At 41.0% G+C, this 20054-nt stretch overlaps 1 protein-coding gene and 1 long non-coding RNA gene across 4 annotated transcripts in view; one reads left to right on the top strand and one right to left on the bottom strand.

Moving 5' to 3' along the window:
• Nucleotides 1-13770, bottom strand: part of LOC130597249 (uncharacterized) — a 30084-nt gene extending 16314 nt beyond the window's left edge. For both annotated transcript variants that reach the window (XR_008971702.1, XR_008971703.1), the window contains exon 1: nucleotides 13091-13770. This is a non-coding gene — a long non-coding RNA (uncharacterized LOC130597249). The remainder of the gene's footprint in view (nucleotides 1-13090) is intronic.
• Nucleotides 1-20054, top strand: part of RBPJ (recombination signal binding protein for immunoglobulin kappa J region) — a 140176-nt gene that overhangs the window by 63901 nt on the left and 56221 nt on the right. The gene's annotated exons all lie outside the window — the stretch shown is intronic.

Genomic DNA, 20054 nt, shown 5'->3' with positions numbered 1-20054 from the left:
TCTTAGCCTACAAGAATTAGGTTTTTTACTGGTATCATTGACAACTTCTTATGTCTTGCATTGGTGTACTGGAGCATGTGACCTAGCAGCAACAACCTCTGACATGACCATATCTGTAGTGGCCATGGAGGATAGGGAAGTAATTGCATGCTGTAACCTGTAAGCAACTTCAGCATCCAATAGGTGTTCTTTGGTCTTCCCTTATCTAGGGATGACACAGCAAAACCAGGATCCTAATTTTAGTCTAGTCTCCTCAGTGCAGCTTTTGTCACTTTTCTACTTGCTTACAATGACAGAAAATAATCCTTGTGTTTTGGTTTTACATCTGGAATCTGACTCTGGACATGAAGTGAATTTATCAGCGCAACTGCTATCCTTGTGCTCCTGATGACTAATATGTCAAAAGAAATGCTGATGCTAATAACACTGCATCTTCTCACACAGAATTTATGCAAGAGCTCTTTATCATTGTGTTTGCTTGCACTTGAACTTCTTCCTGGAGGATGCTAGTATGAATATTGTATCTCTTCAGGCAGTGTTGATATTAAGGCTGCTATTGGAAAATGAGTCAGCACTTTCAAAAACTGCAGTCTTGAGTTGCCGGATGCTTAACCCTCTGAGAACACTTTTGTATTGATAGCCAAGGACTCCTGGAGGTTGGGCTAGACCAGCTGGGATTGGTAGTACTTGAGATGCTGATCTAGTTTGCAACTTTTATTTCACCCTAATAGTTTCCAGTACTGCCTGTACTGTGAATGGGTGCAGATGAGCTGATAAAACACAGATTTAAACACATATGAGAGAATTTGAGTTAAACTATAATTAAACTTGCTTTTGGATCTATTCCTTCTAATATTTTCTTTTCAGAAAAGCTGTGAGCATTTCTGGCTCAGCTGGTGAAGGAAACATCCTCTCTGCTACAGGCAATCCTTAAATGCAGCCAGCTGGAGTCCCAGTCCTCCATTGCAGAGCTTGACCAGAAGATGAGGAACACACCTAGATCCTAGTTTTATCTTCTTCATTTGGCATTGATTTCTATTAGCATCACAAGTCCCTGATTTCATTATCATGAAAAGGCCTTTATCACACAAACCCGTGATCATAGCTCCAACCAGCACTGCATATTTTGAACTTGCATAAAGCACAGTATCTTACCAGACCTTCCACTTGCTGTCTGAAAGCATCTCCTGACATTGCCTACTTTAAGGACAGGAGCCATTGCAAGTATTTCTCTGGACTGACTGTAACAGAATAAAAAAACAGTGCAACAACTTTCTAGGAAGGGGCTTTTTTTAAAATGAAAACAAAGCCTATTGACTGGAAATGATCTGAATGTGTTTCTAGCCACTGCCAGGTCTCTTGGCAGCATGAGTTGCCAGCTTTCCTGTTTTTTTTTTCCCCTGATAACATATGTAAACAATCAGTAGTACACTTCAGAAGACTTACGTAGGACCTGTGCATAATGTGCACACGTATACAGGATGGCGAAATCTGGTCTATCAGAGGTAGGATTCATTCTGTCATAGGGCAAATTTGCATTTGTAGGATGGTAGAACAGCATGATGGTAATGGAACTACTTGCAATTTGGGGAAACAGATGCTGAGCCCGGGGTCAGATGACTGCAAGCCTCTCTGCCCAAGGCACAGCATGCCATGAAGATTGCATAGTCCTGGCTTCCCACACTCAGCCCACAGTTCATTCCCATTTGCCCCTCTGAGGCTGGTGGAAGCAAAGAGGTCATTACTTCAAAAGCCAAAGTTTTGGAGAGTTTAATAGGGTCTTCACATTTTCCTCCTCCTGGCACATGAAGCCATTTGATAAAGTTGTGAGGGAACCCTGAAGCTGCTAAGTGCTAGTGAACTTCATGATGAAGATCATCATTGCTCACAGCTATTGTTTCAGGCGTCAGTAATATTTCTTCAGAGGGACTTAGTTCTAAATGAAAACTGAAACTGTGATACAATCAAATTAATCTCAAGGGGCTTTGGCTCTAAACTAGCAAAAGAAATTATACATATATTGCCAGGTAGGTCTTTCCCATCTTCTCATCTTAAATCCTCCATCAGTTCTAGACACACTCTTAACTTGAAGTCTTTTAGACATCTTTGTGACTGCCAGACTAGCCATTTGGACCAGGGAAGGAACACGATATAAAAAGACAGAAGAGGCTGTAGAAATTACTGGTGAAAAACAGAAAAAAAAAAAAAAAAAAGTTTTAAAAATATGGGCAAAAGGACACCTCAAATCCTATCCTTTTGAAATGAAATCTCAGGAATCAGGGAACAATGAAACTTGAGTTGAGTAATTAAGCCTTCTGATCTGCAAGCTGTGATCTGGGAGGCTCCAGGGCAGTCCAAGGTAGTACCAGGTTTGATCACTGAAAGACTTCAGTGGTACTGGGGAGTGTGCACAAAAATGTGTTGCTTTTTCTGTTTCCTCCACCAGTGTAAACAACACAGACGAGTGTCCTTAGAGACCCTGACCTGGTGGATTATCATTGATATTAAAGGAATTGTAAATGACACTATCAAATCAACCCCTGGCTCAAACAGATGACTCTTCATTATTTTGAGCAGTATTTAAACAGAAGTGAACACTACCATTTTGACACAGTAGGAAGTTCGTAAGTACCCAGAAAAACCTCATTCGCTCAATTTATTGAGCAGAAAAATACATTGCATTATTACATGTAATGTGCCAGAATACTTGACACTGTCAAACATGTCAAACAGAACAAGCAAGGTGAGCACATGGCAAAGTCATAGGCACGTTGTAAGTCATGGACAAAATGTACAGTACCACACAAAAGCAACGTGTGAGTCAACTACTTCACCATTCCAGCACTTCTGTATTACAGACTGGAAAATAGAGGAATAAAGAAAAGGCTTGAGCACCCAGAGGACGTGCCATGTGTTCTTCTCTCTAAGGAGCTTTGAAAATATTTCACCCCCTAGCTGCAGGGCACACCTACTTTGTAGCTGACTGTAGGCAGCAGATGTCATGTCCACAAGGCCATGCTGCACCCTATTCAAGTGCACTTTTCCTGGTCATTATATTTTTCATGAATTGTAAGGCCAAGCTATCCACATGCACCCCTTCACTCTTATTTTAAAACCTAGCAAGCAGTCAGATTGTTGCTCAGCAACTCAGCAACTGCTGTTCTCAGTGGCCCACTATGCTCTATAAGGTAAGCACAAGGAAAAATCTCTAAAAGCTGGCCTGTTTCATTTCTTCAGACTGACTCATACTCTCCAATCCCTTGTCCTTAGGGAAGATACAAGGAAATGATGTAATTCTTTTTTTTTTTTTTTTGGTATTTGTTTTTTCTTACATGCTTTGGACTTTTTCTTTCGGCATCATCTGCACTGGGACTGTTTTTTAATTAATCTGTTTGGACTGCACTAAAGTGAAAGCCTTTGTTGTCTGTCTCTGAGTACTGACTTCTAATAGGGATGTAATAGTTGAGGATAAGAAGTATTGATCTCCATGACTTACGAGGTGACCCATTAACAATTACTTAGGAGTTCTGCAAGCTTTCTTTAGAGATCAAATTTAAAATAAATATATTTATATATATAAATATAAATTTTAAAAGTCTGATATAATTTTAAAACCCATCTGTTTCAGAGATGCAATTGTGTTAACTCCTGCAGCTCTAAACTTCTCATAAACCTGGGGTGGAAGGGAAGATACTTCACATTTTTGTGTTAAATTGAGAGAAGAAAATCAGAACCCTCTAGGTGATGTTAAAAATCTGGATGCCAGTTTTACAATGAGCTCCTGGTGTTTTATCAGACTGAACTGAAACCTTATCTCTGAACACCTCTATAGACCACCTCCAGTCCAGATTAAAAACTAAATCTGATGCTATCTCCTACTGCCTAAGAGGAAACTTTTCGTTTTGCAAAAAAATTAGGTGGAAAACTTAAAAAAAATATTTTCTGATCAGGAAACAAATACATTTGTGTTGTTCTAGGGCCGTAACCAGAAAAGGAGGTAAGGTGTGCTGAGACAGAGGATGCCCAGGAGGTGGAAAATGTAGGTTTGAGTCCTCTCCGACTCAGAAAGGAGCTGAGCGTGGCTGTCTCTGGAAGCTTCCTAAACTAGAATGACATTTCAAGGCATAATTGCAAAAGGCATTCTAGATGCAGGTTTTAATTAGCGTGTGTTGCGCCTGGAGTCTGGAGCCACAGCTGACTGACAACATTGTAGCTCCCCAGGGAGCAACATGTCCCAGCTCTCTGGGCAAACTTAGCCTCTCATCTGGGGATAGGAAAATTACAGTCTGAGACACTATCCTCAAATATCATTGGCAGGAATCTGGATCAAGTTGCATACTGCACAGGAGCGGATGGCAGACTTTTACAAAGAGAAATCTTTCCTGCTCCTGCCACTCATACAAAATTCAGCCCTTATGAGAGCCCCGGTGTTGTTGCACTGACACCAGTTTATCTGTTGGGCGTTGACAGCAGTAAACTGCAAGTAGACAGACACAGCTCTGAATATGTGCAAATAAATGCACAACTGCAGGTGCCAAAGGAGCCTCCAGGTCAGAATAGGAGGCTTCCAGTGAGCTCAAGCATGTCCATGGCAGCAGAGCCCATCTGCCTGAATTTCCTGCAGTGCCCAAGTTTTTAGGTGCCACCATTCCCTTTGGCAGACAGCAAAGCAACCTGGAAGGCAGATTGTGGGTATGATTCACAAGTGTAAACATGGGTGCTCTCTATTAAGCTTAAGCAGAAGCTGTAGTTCTAACAGCACACAGTATGAACTTGTTGTGGTTTAAACCCAGCCACACAGCTCAGCTCATTTACTCACTCCCCCTCCTCCCCTCCCCCCCCCCCCTTTTTGCCCTCGCCCTGCTCCCAGAGGGATGGGAAGGAGAATCAAAAGAATGGAACTCCCACAGGTTGAGATAAGAACAGTTTAGTAACTAAGGTGTAACACAAATCATTACTGCTACTGCCAATAATAATGACAAAGGAAATAACAAGGGAAGAGAATACAACACCTCAGCACCAGCCGACTGATAACTTGTCCCCCCAGCCCAACCACGCATCGACCAATACCTCGTCCAACCCTGCAGTCCCTAGCCCTTCTGGGTAACTCTCCGTTACATCCTGGGCATGACGTGCTGTGGTATGGAATACCTCTTTGGTCTGTTTGGGTCAGGTGTCCTGTCTCTGCTTCCTCCCGGCTTCCCCTCCTCCCTGACAGAGCATGAGGCTCACAAAGTCCTTGGCCAGACCAAACATTTGAGCAGTAACTAAAAACATCAGTGTTATCAGCACCGTTCCCAGGCTGAAAGTCAAAAACACAGCGCTGCACCAGCTACTAAGGAGAAAAAAAAATCACTGCTACTGCTGAAACCAGGACAGAACTTCAGGACATAACTATTTTAAGTGACCAAATCCCTTCATGGGTCATACCCCAGTGGAAGAAATTCAAGACTATTAGAGCAAAGCAAATAGAGTACACTACTGTAGGAATTCTCCTTCTTAGCAGTCAATTGCTTTTTCACCATCCACTTTTCATTCCTTTCTGTTGGCTTTCTGGAAACATGCATTCACTCAAAATGTGCCTGATTATTTGTTGAGAACAAATGTGAAAATCATATATACAGGAATTAACCGAAACTAGATTTTGTACTTGTACCAAAATCTAATTTGGTTTCTAGCAGCTGCACTAGAAACTTGCCTGAACTCTGGCAACCCAGCCAAGGAACTGAAATTACACAAATGAATGTGACTAATCAAAATTAAAACATTCAGTGCAAAAAGTTATCCAGAAGGAGTAAATAAAATTCAGAGCAGCGTTTTAAGACCAAAGTACTGATTCATTCAAATAAATAAATTAGGAATCAGAAAGGTGAATTGTTAAGTGTCGAACTCTTTCTTCTGCTCTTCGAAGCCTTAATACTCCTTTACTCAGGTGGCAAACTTTGAATAGTAATGACTTGACAAAAGCTGAAAATCATCGACAAAGTCAGGATTAGCATTCGGGACTTCTGACCTCTGATCTCATGCTCAATACATCACATGTTGCATTTCCAATGTTACCTGTAATTAACTCTGGTAGAAAGGATTAGGAACAAATGGAAGGTGACTACTTTTGTCACACTTCAGATCTGATTCTTTCCAGATTTTGACAGAGGTGCTTTCAGTTATTTTTTTTCCTTGAGAAATGTAGAAGCAGAAGAAGAGAGGTAGCTTTTCATGGAGCTTTAGAATGTATCAACTTGCTTTTCAAGAATAACTATCAAGGTAAGTGAGCTGGAAAGAAAAAGTCCTCTTGTTCAGATGCTGAAATATATTTATGTACTGTACTCATTCCTTAAAACAGAAGTGGAAAGAGAAGTCTAAGCAAAACCAAACTTTGTGTGTGGGTGAAGTTTTAAGTATCAGATGCTTAAAGATTCCAAATACCATAATTTTGAGTTACTACATCTGTGTCCTTTTTCCTGCAGACTGCCCAAAGTTTGTCAGCTAGGGGATGTGAACAATATTGTGAAATTTTCCAACTGAAATGGCAGAAATTACTTATTTATTTTAATATTCAATACTTAAATGAAAGCATTTTCAAGCACTTTGCTTTAATTGAAGCTGAGATGACTCCAGACTTCTGTTCTTCCCTTTATGCTTTATGCATTCTCATGAAATCCCATATGGCGCAGGACCTTCTTCAAACACAGACAATTAGACTCGTTTCGTGATTTGGCAAACCCATCACTTTCTTTTTGAAAATTGAAGTAAAACTTCCTCAGTTTACATCAGTTATTTCATCATGCAGCTTGCAAACCAGCTTTTGATATTGTTTATGTGAGGACCACAATTATTATTACTTGATAAAATAAAACCCGCTAGTCTGAGTTGCATGTAAAGTACGTATAAGTATTTCTCTGCTTGCATAATGAGCCAGCATAGCTGGTTTTGGTCTTTGCATCATTAAACACAGAGAACTTACCAGAGGTTGCTGGCCAGAAAAGCATACAAGCAGATATATGACTATTAGCATGCAAAATTGCTGGCTGTGCATACAGCAGGAAAACACGCAGTGTCTTCCCAAAGCCACAAAAACATGTATGGTTGCCTATACATTAGCATTTTGGTTCAGAGCAGTAATACAGTTTTCAAACAAATCCCACCCCCCGACCATCCTCATTTCTGTGCATTAGCTCAATACACACAGCAGTTTTGGTGCACAGAAGCCCTGAATTCCCTTTGCAGGGAACTAACCCAAAAGCAGTGCACATGGAAGGCACTCCAGACTCCAGTGGGGATGTAAGAGTCCAAACCAAGCAGTGGGCCTTTGGGAAGCTCTAATCCACTTGCATGGTGAGAAGAGCCAGTCCAAGGGGTGAAGTTAAAGGTAGCCTGAAGTTCAAATCCTTGAAGGGCTTATAACGAATGTGCTGTTTCTCAGCAATAACTACTTCAATATGCTGATCTATTTCTGTTATGATGAATTACTCACTAATGTAGACATAACCAGCCCATGAAACATACCCCAAAAACCCCAACCAAGCAACCAAAGAGGTATCAAATAGATTTTTGCATAATATTTTGAGAAGTATCTCTACATGTTTTTTTATCATGCTGGTAGTTCCTATAGAGCTCTTGTTATCACATTCTCCTGTGACATAAAAAGTACAGCTAAAATTTTACAGATGAAGGAAGATACCTTTGCTTTAAATTAACTTACAGTTCTGATGGAAAAATCCTGATATGGTAGATCTGAAAATGCGGTATCAATTTTGGTCTGCTATCCATGAACTGGACAGATGAAATAATAAACATTGTCTGATTCTTAAACTACTGTACAAAGGGGGATTTCTGGTGAGACAGACATGATTGTGGTTTCATTTTACAACTGCTAAAGCATGTGTAGGTTCTTTCAAAATTATAACACACAGTCACTCACTAGCAAAAATATCACAATATAAGTTCTATTCTACACTACATACTATTCCTACAGAGAAAGACAAACTGATCACTGTTCAAAAAAATGGGGATTGTGGAGATGCCATGGGTCATGATCAAATTAAGTTTGTTGTTGAGAAAAAGCTATTTTTTTTTTTTACCTAAGCAGTAACTAGAGGAGTAATTTCTCAAGACTGAAAGTAACTGCCAACCTAACAGAGCACATGGAAGCATTTTATTTTAAACCTGAATGATAACTGGGATTTTTTAAAGAAGACTTTATTAAATTCAAAACTCCTGTCACCAGGACAGGAGCCTTCCTTTGGTTAGAAAGAAAGTTTAAGATGATGACAGCAGCATGCTGAAAAGCAAATACAGGTTAAATTGAGCTCACCCACTTCCAACTTTGGCAATACAGCATTTACTCCCTTCTCGGCTCCTGGTGGATATTGTTTCTTGAACAACGGTGTTTCTATTTTTCTGTCTCAGTTTTTATAGTGCACATTGCTGACCTTTCAGAAAGTACCAAGAATTCCCAGAAAATCTGTAAATGTTAATGTTCTTTCAAGCAATATTCTCTTCTGCATGTCTACTTTACTGTGCTATTTCCAGAAAAAGCTGCTACCTGGAGTGAAACTGTTGGGTGATGACCCTGTGTTCACCCTGTATAAGTTTCAGTAGATTGTAATTTGAAGTAGCTTGAGCTGGACCTCTGGACTGAAAGGCCATGAGCCATGTGAGGACATTTGTGGAGCTCCTTCCAGTTTAGTTGTTTTGTAACAAAATTCAGCTCTTGCATTTCCAGACCACACTTCACCATGAACTAGCACCACAAGTGGGGTATGAAAAGGTACCACAGTACCCTGAACTCTTGGATGTCCCTCTCAGAACTCCCACCATATGGCCAAGTAGATAGTGGTAAAAGACAAAAATCCTAGCAATGCTACTTTGGTCTGAGATATTGGTGATACTCTGGTTTCCCCTGTCCTGTGTGCTCTCATAGGTGATACAATAAAGTATAAGGGAAAGGAGAAGATGAGCCAGCTCATGGCTTCTTTCTGGTAGCATTTGTTTTTTCTCCCTGTTGTTCAGAGCAACAGTAAGACACACCATCCTCCTGGCTCCTTCTGCTTCTCTGTGAAACAGAGGGTAAGGATGTCAACTGTCCAGTTCGCAGCATCACATGGTCCCTGGTGTGGGACCTGGCATCTTTCAGTTACCCTGTACTTCGTGTTAGTGAAAGCAGTGGCTAAAGTAAGCACGTCTGTATCTCAGGCGGTGAGAGCAAATATTAGTAAACTCTTACTTTGTTTTCTTGAGTCTTGCTATTACAACTATATTCTTTGAAAAAGCAGTGCAGAGGTGTCAAATATGACAATGATGATTTATTTTTATGACCCCTTCTGCAGTGATTAGCATATTTTTCTTTTTATTTCTGTCCTCCTGCCGTAGGCTGGCTCCCTCATTCCCATTTAATTCTCCTTCCCTCTTTTCTCCCCCTTATTTTGTCTCCCTCAGGTTCTTTCATTGTCACATTGTGCTACTTCAAATGCCACACACATTTTGTCAATGGAGCCTCTGTAGTAGCTGGAAACTGAGAAGACCCTGTACTGCTGCTTGCCAGGCAGCAGGGGAGCAGGGTTTTCTAAGTTTCCAGCTGCTTTTGAAGCAGCACTGATTGGTTTCTCTCGCTGCTGCAGAAAAGGCTGGCACACGGGAGCAACAAATTCAGCATGTCCTTCTGGACTATTTTCAATAGACCCGCAAGTGCCAGAACAGAGACTGGGAGCAATTTGATGCTGTCTGCTCAGCCATCCCTCTCTCTATTCACTGAAGAAACAGTCTCTCCCTTTGCCTTTCCACTTCTTTTTCCTTCATTTCTATGATTTTGCTCTCTGACTCATCTCTTTCTAATCCACTACTCCAGCTTAGTTAGAGATTAAGAAAGAGGACCTTAAAGACACCATTTTCTTTTGTGCTACTTTTGCAGCAGTATTTAAGCTGAGCAAGCACAGTTCTGTCACTCAGTGATAAGCTGCTCAGCCATTAACACAGTGCAGTGGTTTAAAAGGTGCAAGCAGAACAGAGTAATGTCAGCTACTCTTGTATGTCCAACATAACAAGACAAAACAAAAGCTTACTAAGTTTATTAAATCAAGACAACACTCAATAATCCCTTCAGAAGATTTCTATAACAATGAAGAGTAACACCATAAACAATGGGAACAAATATATTTATACATTAAAAGTTCTGAATATCTTTTTCTCCCTCCTGAAGTTTTAAGCATGTTCAATATTCTTGGGGAACCTCCTGCGTTATATGCTTAGGAAACACTACTGTGAAGACTTATTCAATCAGGCAAATTCAAGGGGCAAAAATACAATGTTGCAAGTGGGCAGAGGAAGCAGTAAGAAGGGATGGAGGACAAAAGCAACGGAAGTCCACAATAACCATATATGTGCCCTAGGCCAGCTGCAAATCACTAAAATATTGCTTTCATAAAGCTACATAATTGTATTTCAGGAATCCATTATTTCCAAATGGTCATTTATTTGGCATTAGAAACTGGCAGATGTTACTGCAGAAGCAATTCAGAGAAAATACTTGGAAGAAGACAGGTTAGTACATCTGTAAATGAGTTCAAGCTAGATACATTAAGAAACTGAATATAAGTGGTTTAGGGGTAAAAATCAGGCCAAGGCTCCTCAACCAGGCCATAAATCTGAAGTTACAGCGGTTAATCCCAGATCAGAAATGTCACCACCTCTTGATGCAATGTGCTCAACTGGTACAGCTCAAGGTAATTGCTCAATTTCTTCAAAAGGTAAAACCTTGCCTCTGTGCAATTTGGGGTTGACCAAATATGACTTTTCTCACATGGTTGTCATTGAGGCAGCATAAAGAATAAAGCTGGCATAAACAGCCAATATGTGTATGTATTATGTGCTCTGGCTGATGCAAGATATGTTTCATTGTGCCTGATGTGGACTGAATTTGTACTGCCCAGAGATCTGGTAACTCACAGAACTGGTCTTTGCAAAAACACATTTACCTCAGAGACAAAGGGTGATGTTGATGAAGTAAAGAGGCATTATAAAAAGTAAAACTGTTATTCTGGCCTAGGTTTCCCAACAGCTCATCTCCCACCTAAGTACCTAAACAAAAAGTTTCCAGTGCAGCCTCTGGACGTCGTGTGGTTTCAACTTTAGATTCCTAAGCTTTATGCCTAATTGGTCCAGACACTATAAAAATTCATTTCAACTAGGCAATTTGTTCACAAACTGGCAGATTTACAAAGCAGAAGAATACAATTTATCCAGGGCACCATTTCTTTTAAGAATGACAGATTATGTTTGATGAGGAGGGAGTATTCCATCAACAAGAGCATGCTTTATCAGGAACATGCCATGGAACTACAATTAACATAGTTGTTCCACTGCTCATGCAGTAAAGGCTTTATTTTTATCAGGAAAATTAATTTTATTAGGCAGAATGTATCTATTCTTGTATTTTACTTTTGTGAGTGAACACAGGACTTGTAAAATATCTCCTGAATATAGAAGTCCTTTATTTATCTGCAGAACACATGAAACCAGTCCTAAATTTCCCCAGCATCATTTGAAGAGCATGTCTGAACTGTGTCCAGAAAGATGACTGAGAAACCCAGTCTATTCCCCATGCTAATCTAGTCACTGGCTGTCAGAACAAAGCCTCAAACACAGGTGCAAGCACCAAAAGGGATGATTTTCACAATGTAGCACGTGTCTATTACAGACTAGAGACACAGGACAACATACCACTTCTCTTGGAATAATTTCAGGAATGACTTTCAGTCCCTACGTGTTTGAAGACAGATTTACATCAATTACCTAGGGGTTAAAGGATCTTTATCATTTCATTTTACTACTAGTGTCGTGACAGAGCCACTTTGCCAGCTTCCCATCGCCTGCCTTCCCCTCTCCTAAATTAGAAACATCAAGTAATTTACACTTCACATACATTTTAGGACGTATCTAAACTAAACACTGACTACTCTTCTGCAAGTTTTTGCTTCAAACTCAGTTCCACAACACTTGACTGTTAAAAAAGAAAAAAAATCCTTTTAGTTCTGATCTGGCACTGAAAGGCTGCCTAACTGCAGGTCAAACCTGTGTAGATAAGGTCTGTGCTGAATGCTCAGGGCTAGTGCCCTCCAAGTACAAATGTGTAACTGAACCTGGTGATGTTTTCCAAGGGAACATGCAAAGGCTGCTTTACATGTCCCTGCAGGCTCCAGAACCAGCTCTGCGGCTCTGGCTGCTGGTGCGTCCTTATGCCAGCAAGGCAAGGGAGGTGGAGCCGGGAAGGCATGTGGGTGCAGCTACCTGGAGGTCTCTTCTTCCATGTTATGTTTCAGGCAAAGTATCTGAGAAAGCTGTCAAATATTACATGGACTGGAAAGGCTTTATGCAAAAATGCCCAGAGCGGAGCTTAGTAAAAAGCAACTGAGGATAGGACCTAACAAGATTGGGTTTACTTGCGCCAAAACCACTAATTACCAGATGAAATGTCAAAGATTATGTATGTGGAGATTATGTATGCAGAAGGGCTGTGACAGACACTGCAGCTATGTGGGGCAGGGAGTATAGCAGTCCTTCATGTGTTTTTGCTAGTACACATGGCTTCTAGCTATTTGGAAGTGAGCCTCCCATAAAAAATGTTCTGGGTCCAGCTCCACCTGCCCTTTTCATAGCTTTCCAGGGCTGCTACCCGTTTCTCTCACCCCATGCTGGCACTGCTGCCTATTTTAACAGTGCTGATGCTGAGACAAAACTAATAACCTCAGCTGAATTCTGCTGAGTTTGTCCCGAGTAATGCATATGTCTCTGCACTGAGCTCCATTGCTCCCCTGGTTCCATTTTGATGCAGCACTGAAACACTGGACTTAGCTCTGCAGCAGGCTAACCCAGATCAAAAAGAAAACTTGCACTTTACCTCTGTGCCTTAATATACAGCAAGGAGAGACATCTCCAGTTCTAGGCACGGAAGGTGTCATGTCTGTGTACGCATGTTCAGCCAAGGTGCAGGACAGCACTAGTGGAAGGTTTGAAGTACCCTGCAGTAATGCCTGACATGTCACATTGGTGGTGTTGAAGAGGCTGTTCTTAGCAGAAGAAATTAATTACTCACTAGTTGTTTGGGATGAAGAGATGCTAAAACTGCTCATTTGGTTTCAATAACACAGTGACACAGTTGTACTCATCCTGTTTCCAGGAACTGTTCAGTTTATGTCAGTCGGGGCTCTCTGCACCTCACTCCAGCACATGGCATAAGCCCTGTAAAAAGAGATAACGCTCAGACAAGCTGGGATAAGTGGCAGAGATCATCTTGCTGCTGTTACAGAACAGTGTATCCAAGTGTTTAACATTAATAACCTGAGCCTTTGCCATTTAACTATCTTCTAGAGAGAACTCTGAAAACAGGAGAAGAGGAAACAGAAACTGAGGCACCCTTTTAGCGATGCTATGTCAATTATAAATACAATGATCACTAGGTTTGGGCTTATTGGTGACAGTTTTTCTTCCCTTCAATTTGTGTTATGGCCTGAAATCACAAAGCTGTGATCCCTGAGAATCTCCTTTGTAATGCATATCAACTTTCGTTGTGCTCCTTTGTTCCCAATGTGACGGAGCATTGTGGTGCCTGTGTCCAGGGAGCAGGTTTGCTTTATTGTTCTTGTAAATATGTACTGCTGGGTGCAGCTCAGTGGAAAGCATTGAGTTTGTGCATGACTGACGCCGACCCGGACAACTGCTCTGACCCCCAGCAGATGGTGGTGCAGGGACTGCAATGATCTGGAAGTAATAGCATGTGCCATTTCTTTTTGTCTGGAATAGACAGCCAGACCCTGCATTTCCCTCCCCTGAGCAGCAACAGCTGTATATACAGTACGACCTGGCGAAACCCTAACTGTCACTCCAGTCTTCCTCCTCTGCCATTAATCAGAAAACCTTGGGTGCTGAGATTTCATTGAGATTAAACACTATATGAACACCACATGGCTCTTTCCAATGTTAATAAAACTGTGTGCGTTGGGGCACAGATCAGTTGCTTTCCTAGAGAAAAATGAGTAATACTTAAAAATACACCACCCCCAATGTTACGCTAGATAGTGGTAGATTTGCTGTTTTTTAACCTCTACCCAGAAAAGGCCAGGGTACAGGAATCAGTATTAACTAAGAATTTTAATGTTTAGACTACAAATAGCCTTTACTGTAGCTTTAGTAAGTTTTCATTGTCATTCGTATTCGTTTTTATCAGGGACAAAACCAAGTGTTTCTTTGGCAGGAAGGTATAAAATAGGTGAAAGTCCACAAGTGATGTTCTTTTTTTTTTCAAGGCCATGGGAAATTTATTGCTTCAGAATTATAGCAGAGCAGTTAGTATTTAATTTTGTAAGTGAGAGGCCAGATTCTTTATAAGTCATTGTATATGGGGCATCTCATCAGAGGTCAAAAATGACAAATTATTTTGTGTTGGAGTTAATAATCATCCAATGTATGTTTGGCCTGTGCTACCAATTGCCATTAAATTGTCCTGATGGTCCAGAAGGGAACTTCCTTGGGATGGAGGGAGTAACTGCTCCCTGTCCCTCCTCTCCCAACCCTAGCCGAGAAAGCTATCGAAGAAAGGGGCTGAAAACCAGCTGCGCTCTGAACATTGTATTTCTGGCTGCTATAATGCTTCTGCGAGGCTTTCAGCCAGCAGGTCAAAGAAAGGCAAACCTGCAGTGCTCGAAATGAGGAACAATGGTACAGCAGGAATAATGGCAAGGAAATGCATTTCTTTTTCCACAAAACCTCTTTAGGCTTTTCCTCCACTCTACACCGGCATAAACACCTCTTGAAAATTTCACACACAAGACCCTCAATCTATAAACCCACATCCAAACTGCTAGACCATTCTCCTGAGACAGCAGACACCTTTACATTGCTTCATTCAGAGCAATCTCCTTTCTGTGCAGGGGAAACCTGACCTCAGTTTGCCCCTCTCTCACTCCCCATGTTAATGAAATATTCTGGGGAGACCTGAAGTCTCCCAGGTTGCAGCACCTTGACACTGCTGTAACGTTACAGTCAACCTCTGCTGCTGGGCCACTGACTGAGATGTGTATTTCTCATTACCTTTCATTCATCCTAGACTTGAGAAATGACCTCACCGAGTTTGCTGAGACCAGCTTCAGTTTGAAGCCCCCATATTCTTAAGAAAAAACAATGTTAGAAAATCCCTGTTCACCTCCAGTGTGAAACCACCTTGGGCTCATCACCCATTGGGGTGGGCCAAAGGAGAAATGATTGAATCTCTTTATATGACTTATAATGAAAATCAGTGTTCAGTTGGAATTCCTTCCAGACTTTCCTGATGTTGTTTCTAGTCACACCACCTCAAATAACAAACACTTAAGCAAAAGTATCTTTACTTTTTGACTAATCCCATTAGCTTTAATGAGTCTAATTGCATGAGTAAAATTATGCATGTACTTATCTCCTGGCAAGGTCAGTGCCAGTAATGAGCAGAAAAACAAACTGATAATGAAGCCATGAGTAATAAGAATGGCTAGATAGCTAGATTTCTAGAAAAAAAAACTGCTGTCTGGAACATTAAAAATGAAACACCACTTGTTAAGATTAAAGAAGAGAGAGTAAATTCTGAACCCAGACTGACAATAAACAAAATTATACAGAAATTCTTTTAATTAATTAGCATCCCTGACATGTCTTCAGTGACCTCCATAACATCTATAAGCTCATTACCTTAGTTATAACTTATCTGTTCAACCATTCATTTATACAAAGCTCATCCAAGCACTAATGAACTTTAGTGACATTAAAAGGTCACGTGTAATGCCCTAAAAGGAAAAAATTCAAAAGATTATTTTATTCACAAGTGTCAGCCACCCTGGATCTGAGCAATGAAATATTCTTAGGCGATTTGTAGGAATTTATTTTCATCAATTTCTGCCTGAAATAGTCTTTCTTTTTTTCAGGTGAGTATTATGGAAATGAGCTACAGAACAGCAGAGGTTCAAAATGAGAGTTAGACTAAGTCCACAACAACTAGAATTTGTGCAACTGTTCTGGACAAAAGAAGTCATCCAAATAGATACCAACATGGCAGTATTACATGATTATTTTTTAGGATCATGTGTTCTTTGACCATGCCTTCAGACTGTTTTAAAAAATACTGTGTTTCAGGAATGCATAACTTCCTCAATGTTTTATATAAAGAAACAGCCCCAAAACAAGTATTATCTTCACAGCCTGAGGCCATGGACAGTCTCTGTAAGCCACTGAACAGACAAAAATAGTTTAACTTCTTCACACAGGACCAGCACAAGACTTAGCCATCACTAAATTCTCCAAATAGTTTATGCAGTACCTAGCTTTATACTCATTGTGAAGCAATTAGTTTCCTAACTCCTCTCTTGCCATAACTAGGAAAATTCCTGTGTGCACATATTTCTATGCAAAATTACAGGTTAAGATTTCTGTCTATGCTTCCTCCCATTTGACATAGCGTGTGGTTATGACTGGGACGTAGACTTTCTTAGAACATAGTAAAAGGTTTATAATGTCAAATAGATTTTTAGTGATGGTTTTATCAAGGGGTTCTGTGCAGTTTGTCGTTTTCTTTTAGAGTAGGCCACTGAGCTCTTTTTGGACCTTGTTAGAGTTAGTCTGAAATTCCCTTAAGCACTGTATCCAGCAGAAAAATGTGTATAATCAAGAGTGTGGGTTTCTCTCATGTTTTGTCAAACAAAATGAATTTCATTCCTTGAGGGCTTTTCCAAAAACACAATTTACCTGCAGGTAAAGGTGAAGCATGTCAGCATACATTTTCTCAAAGAGCCTCATGAAGGGGAGAGCAGACTAGCTAAAAAAAAATCAGTCACTGAATTACAGTCTTGGGTGTAAGATGTCTCTGGCAGTTTAGATGGTAAGCTAATATATGTCATGAAAATAATAGAACTGCAACAGAACCTCTGGTTAAAAAGTTTTTCTGCACAAAGACATGTTTTCATATTGATTCAGAATTGTAGCATTGCAAAATAAAACATCTGGAGCCATAGCCTAATCTCTGAATCTTCCTTTTGCTTTGTTCATTATTTGTGATAATTCATAGTCTAACTGACTAGTTAAATCTTTCCTGTCCTCTTGATGTCAGTGGGATGCAACTAATGTCCCTTGGCAAACACTGCTCAGAGTCAGTCCTACCAGGAGCAGACAGACTGAAAAGCTTTATTTTGGAAGCAGGGAGATTTTTACAGTTTCTCTTGCTGCACTCCCTGTCAGTAATGACTCTGTAATCTTGGTTTAATCTCAGAACTGGTTTGGTGGGTACCCACACTGAACACGGCACAAGGTCAGGGCAGCACAAGAGTCATGCTTCTGGCAGCACCAAGGTGTGCTCTGGTGAGCCTCCGCTCTGCTGGTGCCTGTGCCTGTGAATGCAGGGCTGGAGGTGCCTGGTGGTAGTGGGCAGGATCTGCCAACTCTGCCAACATTCTACTCTCCAGATGATTCACAGATTCACTGAAGTCTGGTGGCACCGGCAGAGGCACCCTGAGGATGGGGTGGGCACAACCCACTGCTACAGAGTACAGCTGCGTGTGGAGAGCAAGGCTAAGGGAGTAACACAGTGCCACATGTAACTGGTGGGCAGGCAACGTGCATAAGAGGAGGAGCACAGTGCAAGAGGTTCAGAGACAGGCTCTTTGAAAAGCCCAGTAAAACTAAGAGAGATGCAGGATACTTTATGCACAAACAGAAAAAGACCTTCAGCTAATGGAAAATAAGTACAGATACTTTTATGGGGTAGGGTGAGGAGCAAAAATTTAATGCAGTGCAAATTGTCTTAACAGTGTGTTTTAGAAAAGTATTTAAAAATAAGAGGTTACAGAAGTCAGTCATTAACCTGTTCACACTGCTAACCTACATAACCACATGATGTTATTACTGTTAACCTCATCTTCCCTCCTCCTCTTCCTTCCTATTGTTTGCTATACTCACTTATTGCATCTTGCCTTTACATTATAAAAATGCTCTGTGAAGGGACTGTACTTGTTTGCAAGGCAACACCAGTGAGGCTCAAGCCTGACTGTACCTTTTGGGAACTACCTTATTAAGGCATACCTATACCTCAACCAGCATTAAAATACAGATTCAGACCTTCTTTTTGCGCTACCGTCCTCTCTGAGGTAATGACACAGAAGCAAAAACTACTGAACAGTACTCCTGCTGCAGACTGCTAACTAGCCCATCCTTTTTTCCTATCATCCTCAAGACAACATTGCAAATCCTCTGAGCTATGCTGAACAACAGCATCCATTTCAAACAGCAGAGGCACTTCTGACATCAAGCTGCCCAGCTAGCAGCTTAAGCGATAACTTTTGTTGGCATGTGCACCACAGTTCAGATGTAAGGTATGTTCTGTGGGCAACTGCCTGTTTATTTTCTTTCCTAGACACGCGGTTAAACCACACTGTACATCCTGTGCTTATAAAATTCCAGCAGGCTTGTATCACAGTACCTACAACTAGAATGTGTGATTTACAGCACCAGATACAAACTGAAACATCTCAAGATAAACCTGTTGCTTATAGTGAAGATTCAGGTAACCGTGTGGTTCCACTACTTACAATGCTGTTTAAAGTCATTGGATTTTACAAGACACAATATTAATTATTTTTTGTAAGAAGACAGACTCAAAAGAGAAGGGTACTCTTGGTCACCTTGTGTGTCTCTTACATGGCTGTGCTATGCACATAAAAGACAGGGTGCTCCTACACAAATGTCTGCAGATCTGTTGTCTTCCCGTTTTTGTCCAAGCCAGGGAGGCAGGAGACAGCTGCCAAACAAGGAGCCATCCAGCATGTTAACTCATGCTGTGCCCAAACGAATGAGCTTAAGGGAAGCCCAGAGATGAGGCTGAGCTGGAGAAAGTTTGGTCTGGACTGGCTGAACAAGCTGTTGAAATCTGCCTGGTGATCACACCTTGCACCCAGTGCTCCTGCTCCTGTCTGCCCTTTTGCTGTAGAGTTCTGCTGTAGTTGCTCAAACATTGCTGGCAAGCAACTCCTTCAGTACCATTGGCAAGACAAAACTCCAGGACAAAAGATCTCCTCCTTGTCCACACAAAGGGCCTGATCCCTACCGTCGGCTCTTGCCAGGGTCCCTGTCTTTTCTCCTCTTTCTACCCAAAGTAAGATCCTTAGAAGACTGATGTGCAGACCTGGCCCTGTCCACATCTGCATGTATTGGTGAATCCAAAGAAGTAGGAGGTGATCCTGTCCCTCAGTTTATGAGAGTAAACTGGATTTCCTTCTTTAACAGCCTTCCATTTTTGAAGGCAGCTAATGACTCTGAGCACCCAGCTGGAGCCACTCAGCAAGGCGTCTGCTGGGAAGAGTGAAGCCCAACACCTGTTGAAATTACACCCTTCAAAGGAGCCTCCAAGCTGTGCTTCTCCAAACCACCTCTGAAGTGATGGGCCTGATTCAGAACCACCCTTCCACCAACCTCAGGAGGTCTTACATCAAACTACTGATTTGCATAGCAAACGCAACATTTTAAAAGCAGCAAACCTTGTATGTAAATGTGTTTTCCAGCTCTGGAAGTGCTTACATTCATTACAGACCAGAAAGCAGGCCGTAGTTCTCCAGGGTACCAGATGCTTTCAGTTTCCAATAAAGTCAACAGGAATTGCTCACACTTTACTATGTGAAATGCAAACATAGCAGCAAGAAGATAAATTAATGCATGAACAATATTAAAAAAAACCACTGTGGTTTTATTATCTTTCCTTCCACTGGCTACTCATACAATTTCAGGCTATTGTTTTCTGTTTTAATAGTATTCCTGGCCTTCTGAACTACAGACTGTTTATCATCAAAAAGAAAAAAAAAGAAAAATCAGTGGTTATTTGCTTTATAATGTACTTCTGCTGGTGATGGAAAAGACTACAATAATTTCTGTAATTATTAATTCTTTGAAATAATATACCTGCTCCAGTATCCAATTAATCTGGTTACCAAAATGCCTTCTTTGTAAAATATTAAAAGTCTAGACACTGCAGATTATTGTGTGCTATATTT

Source organism: Pezoporus wallicus, unplaced genomic scaffold (assembly GCF_028554395.1).
Source record: "Pezoporus wallicus isolate ANWC-B61680 ecotype Strahan unplaced genomic scaffold, APGP_CSIRO_Pwel_v1 contig_642, whole genome shotgun sequence".
NCBI lineage: Eukaryota > Metazoa > Chordata > Aves > Psittaciformes > Psittacidae > Pezoporus > Pezoporus wallicus.
Note: the sequence above shows the minus strand (reverse complement) of the source record. Positions and strands in the feature narration are given on the sequence as shown.